The sequence below is a fragment of the Larimichthys crocea genome, chromosome XXIV (genome assembly GCF_000972845.2).
Source record: "Larimichthys crocea isolate SSNF chromosome XXIV, L_crocea_2.0, whole genome shotgun sequence".
NCBI lineage: Eukaryota > Metazoa > Chordata > Actinopteri > Sciaenidae > Larimichthys > Larimichthys crocea.
In genome coordinates, this window is record NC_040034.1 from 12,992,633 (window position 1) to 13,009,607 (window position 16,975).

Genomic DNA, 16,975 nt, shown 5'->3' on the forward strand with positions numbered 1-16,975 from the left:
ATTTCTTATGGCAGACAGAAATCAGTGTTTTCTAACTGTCTGAGTCACACCAGTGAGACTTGTAGATACAGAGGAAAGTTGAGGAAAGAGAGAGCATGTGTGTGACAGAGATGAAATACTTCTGGAAAAACAGAAAAACCACAGAGTCGCCTACACGCTGTGATGACTTACACTCTAAAATAGAACAACTGTCTAAAAATAGGTTAGATATATGGACCTGTGATTGTGATGAGATACAACATCTGGATACCTGTTCTTTAGCCCGTGCACACATACCGAAGGAACTTTATATATATGTTGTATTAAGCTTGGACAATATAAGCCTACAGGAAGCAATAAGGCATTCATGATGCATCACCGATCAAGCTGTCATTTGAATGGAAAATGGCTTCAAGGCTGTGAAATGGAATGAAGGTGGGATCAGAGTCTCGGGTCTCATGGGAAAGACTTTTGGAGATATCATAAGCAGGTGTGACTGGGCACATCCTGGTGGGTGTGATTGTGAGCTCACAGCGTGGGTGGTGTAACTGACAAGACTGTGTTGGAGGTTAAGAGACTTGCCAAGTTCTGGTGAATGTCCACTAAAGCGAGCCAAAACTACAGCGGGGACTACTGATACATGGATAGATGGTTCGATAAAAGTGTTTAGTCTGCGTGTATTAGCCAGCATTGCTCATCAGCTGTGGTGGGGCTTGCGTACAGCCATCAGTGGGAAAGCTGGTTTATGTTTAATCACCAAATTTCTCTGCTCTTTTATGCATGAGCTTTAGATAAAACACCTGATACAGAAAATAATGACCTCATCTAGTTTAATCTGTTTCTGTACCTTATTGGATAGACGTCCAGAGTATGTTTTATATTAATGTAATCATTTATAATATTCATACATATATTTCTGTCTTGCAGCACAGTATATAATGACATTATTCAAGGGTTCGGACCCAGTTCAAAGGCATTGTTATAAATGGCCAGTATTAGGAACGCACTGACAATACATGCAGACAAATAGGACTACCTGAAGAAATATACATGTAAATTTCATAGACATGATGAGAAATACACAGAATTAAATGAGAAGACTGATACCACTCTCATTTACAGGAGGACCATACTTTAAGTATACCCCACATTTGTGCATACACACACCATACAGAATTATTTCAGCACTTAGCACAGCATTCAACAACATGAACGTCACAGACACAGCAATTTTGTTGCCGGGTTTGTTACCAAGGTTCCTGAAACTCTTTAGAAAAGGTCAGCTTTCTCTTCGGCATGATGATTAACCAGCTAAGAGGCTAGCAACAACCTGGACAACAATCCATTGACTGTTTTACACTCATACAGACAAATCAGTGTTGGATTCAGACAAGTGGCACATTATCTTTTTATATTGGGTTAGGTAATAATGAGTGACACAGAACAGGAAATCTAGGGGTTTCCAGTTGTGTGTGCTAACAGACATTTATCTTAGCACAAAGACTAGAAAAAAGGTGCTTGCCCAGCCCTGTCCAAAGGTAACCTACCAACACCTCTAAAACTGCATATGCTTTATACATATATATATATAACGTATTTGACAAAAGCGGTATAAACATCTAACTCTCAACAAGCAAATAATATTCCCCAAAACATTATAGTGTTCCTCTGAGCACCAGATGGTCGGACAATCTCAAACATACCCAGTTGTGAGTGTTTACCTGAGATCATTGGGTTTAAACAGTCAGAGATAGTGCTCAAACACTGTTACTATAATGTGGACTGATATAATAAAAAGAGTAGGCGAGTAGGCCTTAAACTGTCAAAACAGTCAAACAAATCCAAAGGAATGACGCAGACAGATATCAATGAAGATATCTATGGCAACAGAGACAATCTTAGAAACAACAATGAGAGCTAAGTGGTGACTAATAGTGAGAAAGCTCAGATAACATTAAAAAGGTATTACCGCACTGTATTCAATCTTACATTGCCTTAACCTTAATGTAGTTGAACCAGCCTGATAAGAAACTGTATGGTATTAGTGAGACATTCACCAAAACATGGTTAAAGCTGTAAGAGGAGTTTGGTGTCTTTAAAGGTCACAGGCTTCTGATGATGATATTAACGCTTGTTTATACTACTTGTGTGTGTCAGATGAAGGACACCCAGTGATTGCACAATTCACTTCTTAAGAAATTAAATAATAGTTTCATCGCTGTTACTGGGTTACTCTGAAATAATAAAAACAGGATTATACTCAGAATTGTTATGTTTTCTAAATGCTTAAATCAATATGATAAATCTTTTTTGTGTCCTATAAACACTTCACCTTCAGCATATCAAGTCAATGTGGGTTTTTTCCATCTTCAAAGCTGCATCAATTTTGTGTTTTTATGAGAGCATGGAAACAGCACACTGGACTGGAATAACATCTGAGGATGGGCAGTTTATAGGATTAATAACGTATAACGTATGACGCAAGTGTTAACGCATAGACAAGAACTTCTCTTAAAATCTGCTATGACTAAGTCATCAAACATTTCCAGTCTGTGCCACCTTTAAACTGGAGAGGTTTCATCGTCCCCTGCAGCTGTAAGTTTCACAGCAGAAAAACATGAACAAAAATAAAGGTGTGTATGAAAGACTTGCGTGTATTAACATCTTTTATTTGGCAAGCAGACGGTGTTCAAATGAATCATTCTTCACTGTTCATGTCACAAAACATGCCCCAGGGGAGCACATGTGTAAGTCATAGGAGTAAGTAGTGAAAAGCAAATCACAACAACTCAAAATAAAACAGGAAAGACAGAATAAGATGGCTTGATGGCTACTGGTCACCATGAGTCACTGATAAACAAACTAGTAAAGTAGAACTTATGGCTGAATGTTCTTCCAAAAAAGGTTTAAAAGACGTATTTATGACAGGAACTGACAGCAATTTGTTACCAGAACTAAACTAATTTATTTTTGGTTCTTTCAGCTGTTTTGTCTTCGCCACATGCCAGGACACTAAAATAATTTGGACCCATTGGCTATTGTAAATCACTGATTGTAATCCAAGCTTGGCTTCGAAGGGATAAGAGAGGGAAACATGGACATTACCGGTTGCTTTGGAGCTGGCATAGCTTGGTGAAAATGATGTTCTGTGAAACAGCATTTTAAGAACCTGCTCAGTCTGTGGTAAAATACAACCTTTAGAAAAATTGTAGACGTGTAAACGCTGTCCAATATTTTACACTTATGCATCACTGATCATCAATCGTGCTTGGTGTTTAGACGTTTAACTGCATTTGCAAAAAAAGAATTTCATTGTCAGAGAATCTGTTGAGTTAAACACCACCATTGCAAAGAACCAGAGAAGGATTGCGGTGGCATTTAGCTAGTTCATCCTTGGATGTATGCATGGAAGAAAATGATTAATTGGTTGCAGCGAGTCTGCTCAATTCCGGCAAGTGATGTCAGAGTCTGATTATGTTGGACGAATGCTCTGAAAGCTTGTCTTCTCTTACTGTTTACAGACTGACACCAAGTCATCCATGGTGCTCCTTGCATGCCACTTGTACAAGCACAGAGGGCTTTAGGTTTGGTGAGTGACGGCAGTAAATGCTCCATGCTGCTGTTCTCCTGCTAAATGTACACTTTTGACTAATGAGTGGACGGACCACACGCCACTCAACTGTAAGAAGAAAACTGTCCACAGGAATGTTAAAGGTCTTTTGAAAGAGCCACAAGACAATGTTTTGTTTGTGAAAGAACTGAAGCTTATCACACTGGAGTTACCAATGACCACACAAGTGAATAACGACTTTTTGGAAAGTGCATCCAAATGGTTCAACAAGTACTCTTATGACGGAAAAGTCCACCTAAAGACAACACTAGGAGAGACAGCTATAACTTGCAAGACTTTGTGGATATAGTTATAGAACAAGGGTGGCCAGTGGTTGATTGGCAAATGAGGAATGGGCAGTGAAACCAACTAGAAACCAACACACAACAGAAATGTGGAATGGAAAGTGGAAAACAACAGGAAAAACACTGGGAAGGGAGGAATTGTGCAACTTACACATGGTAGCAGAGGACACCAACTAGCCCAACAACTAACTTCCTATCTGCCTTTAAAAAGCGTGCTGACCTTTGAAGTCAATTTGACATAGTGACCAAGCTGTGTAATGGCAGCAATGATCACCTGATGCACACTGGCCCAAAAATAGTGTTTCCCATAATTTCTTTGAGTCATTTTAGTCCCATTTAAGTTAACAGAGGTCTAAACAGGAAGGTGGCAGCTTGGTTGCTCTATGGACACAATAGGCAGAAGGTCTTTTGATCTAAAGAGAAATTTTATCCCAAAAAATGTAACTTTTTTTGCCTTCATGCACCCCTGAGCAGCTTTGATAAGAAGTCTTTACACTAATGTAAGCTAATAGTCTGTTATCTGTAGATTCATATTTAATGTGCAAGACATGAGAGAGGCATCATTGCTCTTGTCTCACTCTTAGGAAGAAAGTGTTCATACCGAAATGTTGAACTCTTCTTTGAAGCACATAAAACATATAATGATATATAATATAATAAAATATTTTTATTACATTGAAAGATTTTTGTGTGGAAACAACCAAAGTCTAAAGAACAAGCGGAGCAACTCTGGGTTTTCCGAAAATTTCCAATCCCTTGCTTCCTGTGTCATCATCATCAGAGAGATTTATGGATAATCAGGAACATTTCATTTGTCAAACATTAAATATTCTGATGCAAAGATGGAAATATTTAGTTAAAAGTCATCGTGTTACATTCTTAGTAACACGATGAGCTCAGTACTGTGTGTGCTCTTCGCGTGCTGAGATTCATCTGGAATCATCAGCTCTTTAGAGGACATCCGGTACTATTGCAAAACTGAAAATGACAGTTCTATTTTTGTGTTCCTTTTTTTTTTTTTTTATGGACCACATGTGAATTGTGCATCAGTTTTCAGTTCATGTGAAGTTCTTGTAAGTTCCAAGGCAAACCTTTCTAGGACAGCACCATCAGAGCCCGTCTCTCCCACAATTCCTCAGAAGGAAATAGAAGCTTTACAGAGAAAATAGCTCACTGATGATATTGTGCATTGAGCTGTACAGAACAAACTCAAAGTTAATGGCACTATTTCATCCTCCCACACACACACACACACACTTACTGTTCATTTTGCTATGTGACCCTGCTTTTCTTGGCCTTCTATTAAAATTCCACACCGATTTTAGGAAGTGTGCTCTCGCCGTGTCGACCCTGAAGGATATTAAACTCGCAGTAAAACGACCTGCAGTGATGGCAGCCAGGTGAGGCCAAAGTTCCCAATGCTCCCACCTTCTCAGACGCTAAACAGCCATTTGAAACACAGCGCTCAGTCGGTACAGTATACCACTTTGCATCTTTCCCATGACATCATAGGTCTGTGATGATGCACATGGTCTAATTCTGTCAAAATAACTTAATGTATTTAGATACGAGTCCACTATTACCTATATGCTTAAATTAAAAACATGCAAATAAATACTTTACTTTTTCAACCCCACTGACAAAATGGTGTGGCAATCATTACACAGTCATGCAGACAAACTTGGGACAATTTAAAATTCTAGTGGAGCAGAGATTTTTTTGAAAAAAAGCAATAAGGTAGATTATAACGGCTGCATTTCACCGGGCACGGACGTGTGCACCAGGATGTTCTCGTCAATGTTTCAAACCCCACTAAAGCGTCACAGTCCATTTCAGTCCCAGATGTAGGTCTCTGCTTGGCTCCACCGAGAACGCGTAGCTGTTCTGTTTTTGATGGATGCTATGAGCTGATCTTGCTGCACAGACCTGCTCGAGGTGGCCATAAGTCAGACGCAGAAACAGCATCGAGGATCCAGTTGATTTTCAAAATAAAACACCTTGTGCAAACTAAAGCATGTTGCATATATTTGGTGGGCAAAGCACTCCCCTTCTGAAACGCTCCTTGGGGTTTGAATTCAGGTGGAGAACAGACCAAAACAGCATCGTGGCCACGATGTGACAGAGACTTGTCCGGTAGGGTTTTGGCTTCAGGACACTGGGTCTTTAACTCAACATTAACATGATATAGCATGAATATAGAGTTGGAACAATATAGAAATTAGATTGTGTTCTTAACTTTTAAAATTTGCCTAAATTAGCTACAATTGAACTCAAATTGGGACAGTGAAACAAGTCGTAAACACAAAGTCTGCATATTATCAACTTGTAAGCAAACTTACATAACCAGAATTGAATTTGACTTTGTGGATGAAACAAAAAATGATTATCAGCTTATAAAGTTGCTATGGCTAACGTGTAACCAGCAGTTACCTATTTATGAAGCAGCCATCTGGCAAATATAACTCCTATATTCATTCTTGTTTTAGCTGTTTTGGTGTCTACGAACACCTAACTAGCTTTATAGCTGCTAAATTCTAGTTTCTTTGCAAGCTAGTTTCTTTGTCACATGGTATACTGAGCGTTTTTGTTTTTCTGCTGGTGGATAATGTTGAAATTGGTGAGAATGAATCAAAACAGTAAAGCAGTTCGAACAGTAAAGGGGGCCATAATGCAAAAACAATGAGCTGACATATGCTGAAAGGTGTTCTCACTAGAGCTGAGTGCGATAATCACTGCAAACCACTCCTTTCACATTACATGCAGTCATTTTCTTCATTACAAAAATATGCATTAGTGCAGCTAAGAAACCTTCAAGGTGTAAATAAAAAGGAGAAAGTACATTTAATGTGTGTGTTTTGGCACTAAGTCTTCATAAGTAACAACTTGTAGCTTTAAATGTTACAATCCTGAGCCTTAGTGGCACTTTTCATCCCAGGTGTTAGGACTTACTCACGTGTGCTTGGAGATAACAGGGTGTAAAAATCAATTCGCAAACATGCTTGGAAAACATCATTGGACATGTGTTGGATGAACATTCTTTGCTATTGAGGTGAGAAGATCAGAGATGTTTTAGGACATGAATATCCTTCACCCCGCAGTGCACTGGGGGAACTTTGGAAGTAAATGTGTCATTCACGATCCTTTTACGATGCATGGCACATGACTGACCTACTTTGGAGACAGGAGAAGCTTTAAATTTGTGACCTGAATAAAAGAAAACAACTCTAAAAGTGATGTGCTGTCATCCGTGCCAATTTCAGGGGCGCTCTCTGCAGGACTCAGATCAACATTGTCCCATTCAATTGCACCATTTTTTTATGATACAAAATCATGCAAAAGATGCCCTATCTTTCAAATTCCTTACATTTTTGTAGATGTTTTTGCTGAGTAGAACCAGGTGGGTTTTTGATATTTTCCAGTAGCAGATTTGCCTTAAGCTATAGGCTATACACTTTCTGCACGAGTTGTCCTGGAATTCCCAGCTCAGACAGCACTCGATCAAGTTTGCCTGTCGCTGCACGGCCCAATTGGCGATTGGTGCACAACTTTAAAACCCTATTTGGTTTATCCTATTTTAGTTTGTCATATAGACATAATACAAACTGTCCTTGTTTGTTTACATGTCCATGTCATGTTCACAGCCCCTGTCCAGACATTCACATGTGAAGACTGATTGCGTGCACTCTTTTCTCTTATTTTGCTCCACTTTTAAAGTCTGTCATTGTACCATGAAGTATTTACCGCTGATTCAAAACACTTGGCTGTGTCGAGTAAGTGTCCACTGTGTTCTGGGGAGTGTGCCATCTTAAGCCATTCCACTGCTCTTCTCCAGGAAACTAATCAACAGGGTCTGTCAGGGTCACACTGAAGAAGCTAATTAATGGCAGCGGTTTTCTTTTATTATCTCCTTTGTCCTTGATAAAGACGTTTTTTTTTAATTTACGGCCACTTGTGCTGCTCCTTCCAGTCATTGGCAAGATGTCTGCCAAGCTTCACAAGAAAATCGGAGACACTGCCGACTTTAATAGAAAAAAGGATTCTTATGCCATGTAACCTGGATGCACACATCATGGATTATTCTCAGCACCATCACTGGAGATGACATGAAGTTCTTACGTTCTCTCATCTATTCCATTTGATCCTCATTCCTTCCATCAATCACCTACTTGGACAATCTTCCAGTTGTTCCTGTATCTGGAAAAAACTTGGCCAGAGCAACCTCCAAGCTTCATCGAAGCCACTGTCGGTGTCTGGGAATTTTGCCTAAGAATGTACTCAAACACAGATATTGTCTTGGTAAAAAAAAAAATTCTCCAATTGAATCTGTTACCATTCGGCCTGTGAGGGCCCGCAACAGCTTTTAGAGTACTTAGAGCGAATGCTGACTACTGTTTGCAGTCCCTACATCTTGAAAATCTATCACTGCACTTCCCCTCAGTTTTCTTCCTGCAGCTGCAGGGGGTTGTTGAGAGTTAAACGTTCTCATCCACAGGCATAACATGTACATTAAGAAGAGTTATTACAGCTCTTTCTTTGAAAGGTATCATTCTTGTGAATTTTGAATGATACTGTAAGCCCAGTGTGGTTTAACTAGTTTTACACTGATTAGAGAGAAATACGTAGGAACCAATTAAACGTGACTCAAACATGTCATTGGCTGCTGAGCCAAAGATGGCCCTAACATGTCTTTGCAAACATTACAGCGTCAATATGTGGGTGATTTACTGTAGTGCCAGGTATGACTGTCGAACAGCTCACATACAATAATTCATTCAAGCATGAGTCCTGTTCAGCAGTAGCCTGGGGCACGAGCTTAGCTTCATGTTGTCTTGGTTGCTCAAGAGGGCACTAAAACAGGCCAAGTCTGATTATTTTTCTTGTGGTTCAACATCAGTGAACCAACACACCATGTTTAAAATACAGAAGTGCAATAAATATAGAGCAGTGCGTGACTATTGGGGAATCAGTCATGTTAAAATGAAAAATATGGCGTAGCATGTCGTACATCAAGTTACAGACGCGTACAAAGAATATAAAAGAATAGTTTTTTAGGGTTGTAAGATTTCTTTGCCAAAATATTTATCACAGCTTTTACTTTTAAATCTGGGATATAATAAATCCATTATGCAGGGTAAATGTTTTCTGAGATTCCCGTCACAAGCGACAGGTGCTACCTGTGACATGACATATTACTGTTTTCCGGAAGCGTCTCACTGGATTACTGTTCTCTGACTGAGCTCCAATCCATGTCCCTAAAAGCACATTGTGAACATGAAGTGTAGCCTCTGTTGTATAAAGAGATGACTCGTGTACTGGCTGAAATCTGGGCAACAAGCATATTGTGAAAGCAGATTAAGCCCGGCCGTCTTTGCAAGTCTCAAAGGAACTGTGCATCACTTCCAGTCATCTGTAATGGGGAACATGCCAACACATGCAGATGTTCACTGGAAGGCTCTCAACTATAATTTATGCACATCAGGTAGTAAATAACACAGCTTAATATTGTTTCTTTTAAAAATAAAAGACTCTTTTTCCTTTTTTAGCAGTTCATTGAAACAATGAACTGGTCAGATGGTGATATTGTTATTTAATCATTTCAAAATCTGCTTTCTAATCATAACTACAAATAGTTTTTTTTTTTTAAGCGGATTAGTAAATAAATATATTAAATAATAAGAGTCATTTCACTTGTGTTCAGATACAGAAATGATTATTCTCACCACACGTGTTTGCCACATGTGCGTTAAATATCCACCAGTAATCAGTCAATAAATTTTTAAGAGATATGTCCAGCATTGGGATAAGAATTTTGTGCGGTGACGAGGCGCATTGGAAACAAACATGACACACAAGTGTGCTATAAAAAGCACAAGAATAGAAGAACATGTTGAACACCTTACAACAGTTACAAGAATCTGAGGAATTTCCCACACGTTTTGGGGGCTTCACCCCTCTCTGACAAAAAAAAAAAAAGTGATTTCTCAGAAAAGGGGGATGAAATATCAGGACATTGCCCTTTAAGAGTGCCGGGAACCCCTCTCCCACCCCCGTCACTTGTTCAAATCTTTCCATACCCCACAAAATTGGAGGTTCCCTCCAGTGGTGGAGTTATAACTCTTGCTGTCATGTCTGAGCCTTTACGGTAAAGCTGAAGCATGCTTCAGCTATGTCTCTGGGGACCAAATGGAGACTCCATGTTTTTACTTGGCTGTTTTGAAGTGAACTGAGGGTGGGCCCCTGTCTGGATGCCCCTGGGGAAAAAGGCTTTCCCTGACGAAAAAGGAAGATTATTCACCAAATAAGGAATAGTGTTATATCTGCAGGGCTGTTGCATATGATTATTGTAGATACTATGACATAAAAAATACAGTTTTAAAGATTTAAACTTGGAGCACTGCTGTTCCTATAGGCAATAATGTCTGATGAACTGCCAACCACAAATGTTATAAACCATAATTTAGCCGTGTCATTTGTTCGGCACATGGGCATACAACCAGTCACCTGACAGCTGCTACTTTTTCCGTTTGGGAGCTCTAATTGCTTGTACAACATACACATGAACCCACTTTAAAGTGATTATTCCATTAGATTTTGATGCAGGTTGACATCAGACGTAGCTGTGAAGCAGTGCAGGAATCAGTGTAATTCATGTCTTTTGTTTTTGGTGAAAGGTAACAGATAGAGCTACTAAACAAAAACACATGCTCGGACACATTCCTGCATTTGCCCCCTGACTTCCTGCTGGTTTTAAATTCAGGCTTATTACAGTATGCATTTCCCTACAGTATACATTACAGTACCTGTTTGGTTTATAGCCCATGCCAGATCACTGTTAGTAAATATATCATATTTTCTGTCTCAGGAAAGGACCTCTCTATCAGTGACTTTTATTCTGAAGTCCTTGGTGCAGTTTCATGGGCCAAATCCTTTCCAAAGGCGAAAGCAAGATTTATTTAGCAGATGATTCCAGACGGAAGGAGAGAAGAGAAAACTCCATCTAGAGCTTTAAGGAATAGCAAGGGATGAATAATGTTCCAAATCAGCAGAAAGGTCAAAGCCTCTTTCATCAAACTCCCCTAAATGCTGATGAAGACGAACTGGTGAATCAATCAGAGACTGCCTCACGCTGCACTCCTGCACTGAAGCCCTTTTGTTTTACTTGACAACTTTACTCAGACAGCACTGATTGAACAAGAAGTGTGCCAGGAAACATCTCAACCCCCATGTCACTTATTCAGGATATTTCGTCTGAAATGTCTTTTTAATTTTGATATTCACATCACAAGGCTTTCCACACTTTGCACCAGAACCAACATCACAGCCCCAGGATAAGTCAGAGATATGCAGTACCAAGCTCCGTGTGGCCCGAGGAAACACTTGGACTGGCATTCTTACCATGCAATGATACCAAATGTTGTGTGTACAGACAGATGGGTCTGTGAATATTGGCCTTGTAAGCGTACTTTGTCATCTGCTGAAAGAAGATGTGGCACAAGCCAACTGAGGCTGTTAATAGATGAGACTTTGAAAAAGGCATGACATAGAACAGCCAAACATGTACACCTACTATTTCCCTACACACTACACTGCGTGTGATACTCCACTGGAGGTGCTACACAGTAGGCACGTGCCCTTGGCGATGTGCTGTGTCAGGGAAAGTGGAGAAGCAGAAGCTAAGTGTTTTGCTTCCCTCACATTGCAGATGCCAGAGTCTTGTGACTGACACTTTCCGGTGGTGCTCCCATTGGGAGGCATAATACAGGGGTGCGCTGCCTGCTGGGCCGCAGCAATGAGCAGCAGCATCTACTGAAGCCCCTCACAGGGATATATGTTTTCCAGACCTCCATAAGGAGGCAGAAACCTGGCCAAGAAAAGCTGCCGGTAGGTCTCGGATGCTCTGCAGAAAAATCCAAAGGCCCCATATTATTCACTTGTTTCTAAAGTATCTAGGGATAAGAATAACATGATTGATATTGTGTTTTATGATTGTAATTAAGTTTAATAGGGTATTTCCTGAATAAATAATAAAGCCATGCATACATAATTGACACAAGGTCCTGATTATGAATCAAAATTATGTAAACACATTGTGGGAACAGGCCAGAAGGTGCAATATAAATGTTGAAAATAATAACAATTATTATGTACTTCATTATTTACCCCTGAAAAAAAAAAATTCATAGTTAATTCAGACTCATACAATCTCACTTCTGGGCCCTGATCCATAGCCCACTAACCAATCTACGCAGACGTCAAGAAGTCAATGTATCATGAAGAATTAGCCCCTAATACCAGTAATCCAAATAATGACAACAGAGCCCAATTAGTTTTCATAAATCACTGTAATCTCATTCCAAACTTTCATAATATTTTACGTTTAAAGTTTGCTGTCTTGGCTGATGTATTCCAGAAACCCTATAATTAAAACTGAGCATTCGAGTGCCACTGGGGAATGTGAAACTGGTGATTTAATGGGTTACCACAGCTACAACAAATCAGTAAACTGTGTCCTGAATAAGAAGACTAAGACCAGACTTTGGGCAGGATCATGTGGCTACTTTCCTGCCACTCATTACCTGATGGCTTTGTGTGACGACTATGACAAACTACTGACATGTCAATTCAGAAAATTGACAACAGGACACAAAGAGATGGCAATCAACACAAGAGCAGTGTGTGTTTTCTCAGGAAATATCACCAACGACAAGAGAGGAAGAGGATATCATTCTTTCATGGATTAAGGGTTGTGATGTTGTAATTTGATCTCTGCACTTCAAAAGGTGACATTGACATTTGAAGTGGTGGAAAACCCAAAACAGCTAAAGCTCTATAAACCCTGCTTTGGCGGACCGGTCTAAAACAAAAATCAAGCCACTAGTGTTTGAGACATCAAAAGGATTACTTAGAGCTTTGTCAGCAGCCTTTACAATCGTCGTCTCTATCATGCCTCGAGACAAGTTGGAAGGTAAAATGCTGATGCCCAAACAAACTAAGATCATATCCCTCACAGCTTAGTCTGCCCTCACAACTCTGACTCTTTTTTTGCGAGATTTATAGGACATAGAGAGAAACAGTCAGCAGCATTTGCTGCAAAATTTTGCAGCAAATTCACTGGTCAGTGGAAACATAGAAAAATATTTGAGGAAGTTGCGCAGTAAAATGGAGGAAGCTTCGATAGCCTATTAGCTGAATATCCTTTCTAAATATGAAATGCACCAAAAGGAGGAATGGTTTGCAGACAGTTATGAGACAAGTCACTGTACTTTGAGTACCCTGATGGTGCCCTCGTGGTCTCCATTTTGGCTACGTTCTATCTTCCTAATTTGTTATCAGTTAGTCTGGCGGCTTGGTTGACCAAACTAACAAGTGTCCACGCACTAGCCTCTAGCATCATATTTAGCACTTTATAATGTGACAAGGCCTAAAGTTTCCATGATCATGTTGAGCTTACTGTAGTGTTTTCTTAATGCTATATAAGTCTACAACCATGTTAGCTGTTGTGTGAGAATGTACTTGGTGCACAATGGGGCTTTGAACTAAATGGTAATGCCAACATGCTAAACAACATAGTTCAGCATTCTAACATTTTATATAGTTTTGCAGGGATGGATAAATGAAAAGTTTAACTTGATGATGTAGCAATGATGAAAAGTCCAGGGATCATCAAAGTTATTACATTTAATTGCAATGGGATTAGTGTACTAAATCTCATGGCAATCAATCCTAGTTGTTGAGACATTTCAGTCAAAACCACAAATGTAAGCCTTGAAGTCATCAAAGTCAGTAGGATTCATCTTCTGGAACGTGAATGTTTGGTAGCAATCAATTAAGTAGTTGTTGAGATTTTTCAGCCTGGACCAAATGCAAGACCAGCTATGCCTCTAGCTACACTGAATTTTAAGTGCATGTCCCAAAACCTCAAACCCACCTTCACAAATGTTTTACTTCATATGACAAAAACAAAAAGACTTAATAGCCAGATGTCATCACATGGGATTATAAAACTTATATAACTTTTGCCAAAACTACATTTGCAGTGCCTAAACAAATAGCAACTTTAATTTAACTTTAGCTTTAATTGCCCCCACTCACTTTTGCTCTTAGAAAAACACCAGTGGTTAAAAAAAAAGAATAAAAAAAGCTGACAATGAAATAACTCTTTGAGTACAAAGACAAGCCATGACAGCTGAGTGTTTTTAATGGAGGCCAGTTTTTATAGAGCTCCCTCTCCCAGGCTGAAGGATTTATTAGAATCCCATTTTCCTCCAGAGGGGCTCTTATGTCTCCCAGCCAGCGCCGCAGCTTCTGTTGTCTACACAGGACGGCTGCTACTATACACCTCAGCAATACAAACAACCACAACCTCAAGGACTGTGTGTAACGTGTCTGCTGTAATGTTTTCACGTACAGGGCTGGAGTTTGGAGGTAGGTGAGTATTCACAACAGCCAGTCCTTGTAGAATGCTAAAATGTTTTTAAACTGTAACATTTGACTATAATAAAGATGAATAAAGTTTGACCTTTTGAATGAAGGGTCCCATCAAATATATCTGCCAGAATAGTATAGTATTTTTATGATCAGCAAAGTTTAAAACATATATATATATATTTCTTGAGCCTCTTTTTAACTTAACATGCTTGGATTGGACAGTGAAGATTAATATCAGCAGCTGCTGTCTGAGTAACACACTGAGTATTAGCAGACTTGGCTCCAGCACATCCAACAGAAGCAAACATTCACTGAGTCACCTCTGTGTAATGCTGTTTCACTAATTGTAAAAGGGAATCTGTGCAAAGGTACACTTATCTGTCTCGCTTCTTTGTTAACTGGTCATATGGCATGCAGTCTGTCTCAGGCTGTAGAAAATGCGTACTTGACAGACCCTCTGGGTGAATGGATGTCTGATGGGTGTAGATAACATGAGAGGACTCCCAGTTAGGCCCACCATGGAGACTGAGCTGGTCAGGTTTATGTTCAAATGATGAGTGTTCTGTATGTTACCTTACCTGTCTGTATTGACATGAAGATTAGACAGTAGTACAAAAAAGAAGTACAAAAAAGGATTGGTTCATTTTATTATTATTATTATTATTATTTTATTATTATTATTGTTATTATTATTATTATTATTATCATATCCTCTTGTCTTAAAGAATTTAACACATTTTGTCTTAATCATTCAGTACAAGTTTACAAAGTTAGCAAAGTTGACGTTAAAGGCAGACTGTGATCTACAGTCTTGAGTTGGAAGAGAGCCACGTGCATACAAGATTGTATCATCCGCATACATTGATATTATAAGTTTAAAGAAACATTATGTAACTTTTCTACCATAAAATAACAAGTTTAAAAATAAATTTGATGTTACACTGACATGTAATATGTTAATGGTCTCTCTCTTTGTCATTTGTCGTTTCGGCACTATGTATGTGTGTACATATGATCACCTGCGAGATGTACTAAACACTTTACGTTACACTGATTTTGGTGTAGCTTGATCATATTTCAAGGAGGAACTGTTTTCTGATTTCCCTTTGATATTGTCCAGCTTTACTGCAGTTAAGTGTTACAGGCAGATATGACAGAGCTATGTCAGAATAACAGTCAACCTTTAGAGAGATATGTACAAGTTGACACATGCAAGAAGCTCTTGAGAGTTATTAGATTTTGTTAATAGATACAGTAGAGTGTAATTTAAAGTAGACAGCGTCAGTACTCAATACCTGAGGTTCTTTTGACTTTAATCTCAACACAAATTTTTTTTCCACATAATACAAGGGGAGCTCGGTGAGAGGAAACTTCCATGACTACTTTATAAAATAAAGGGCACCTTAGCACAAATAACCTTTTGGTCTTCCTCAGGGAGAGTGACCTTATGTGTGCGCTGTGTGTGCAAGTCGTGTCTGACTGATCCTGGATCTAAGAGACAGCCAGGAATGTCAGCTATCCAGCAGGACAGAGGCCTGATGAAAGCATCAAACTTCAGCGTTACAAAGGACAAATAAATGTCTTTCACATCCCTGATCAGCACATGAATCACTTCAACATCTGTTTGGATGACCTGTCATGCAAAACTGCTCTTTTACCATGTCCTAGCTCTTCTTTCTGACAATGTTCCTTTCAACACCAGGCAACACGTCCGACAGATGTGCGATGTTTGAATTTGCCTACTGAATAGTATATGAGCTTGACACAGACGCTTTGTAACGTGTGACTATGTGCAAAGAATTTGAGCCGCGTTGTAATCTGTGACAAAGAAGACCCTTGACTGAGTATAACTGGAAAATGTCATCTTTAAAATTCATAGCTTTGAAGTCTCGCATTTAGACAGGGCAGTGTTGCTCAGTTTCCATCATAATATTGTTTTAAGGCCATTGAGGGATTGTGGTCAAGAGTGAGTGATATTTTTATGCAATTGCCGAAATATGGAGATGTGATTTTATGTGGCTTTAGTCCTTTAGTTTTCCAAAGTGGGAATTACTGGAGTTATGGACATTTCAGTTTTGATGACGGTAAATGATAGCTGGACAAGCTCCTGCTTAAGTGCCACTCAGGATAGCAATCACAAAATGATGGATCACAAACAGTCCTAGAAACTCTATATTGTACTGACAGATATGGGACAAAAACAAAGGATCCCTTTGTTTAAGAGATCCATAGTTAAAACCATGTTAAGACCAAAAACCAACACTGAATTAGTCCTACTGTATCACTCCTCTCTTCCATACACCTCCAGTGGTGTCCAAAAACTATAAAAACATCAATGAGTCCCATCGTTTCACTACAGTAGGTGACATGGTTCTGTTCAGTATACAATGAACACAGGCAAGTTTATTTATTATTATTTTAGTCAATCCATCCTGTAAATACTCAATAGTCCAGCAATTGTATCTTCATCCACATCTGAAAATAGTCCCTAATGATTACAAGATCTACTCCTGTTTGACTAACTCTAGATAAAACTATAGTGACCAGTAGCGTATGATTTAGGCCTTTTTTAAAACAAAACTATAGTCGGGGTCTAACAGATTAGCTGGTTGCTCTTTTATAAAATACAAACAAACTCTGACCTCCTGCTCTA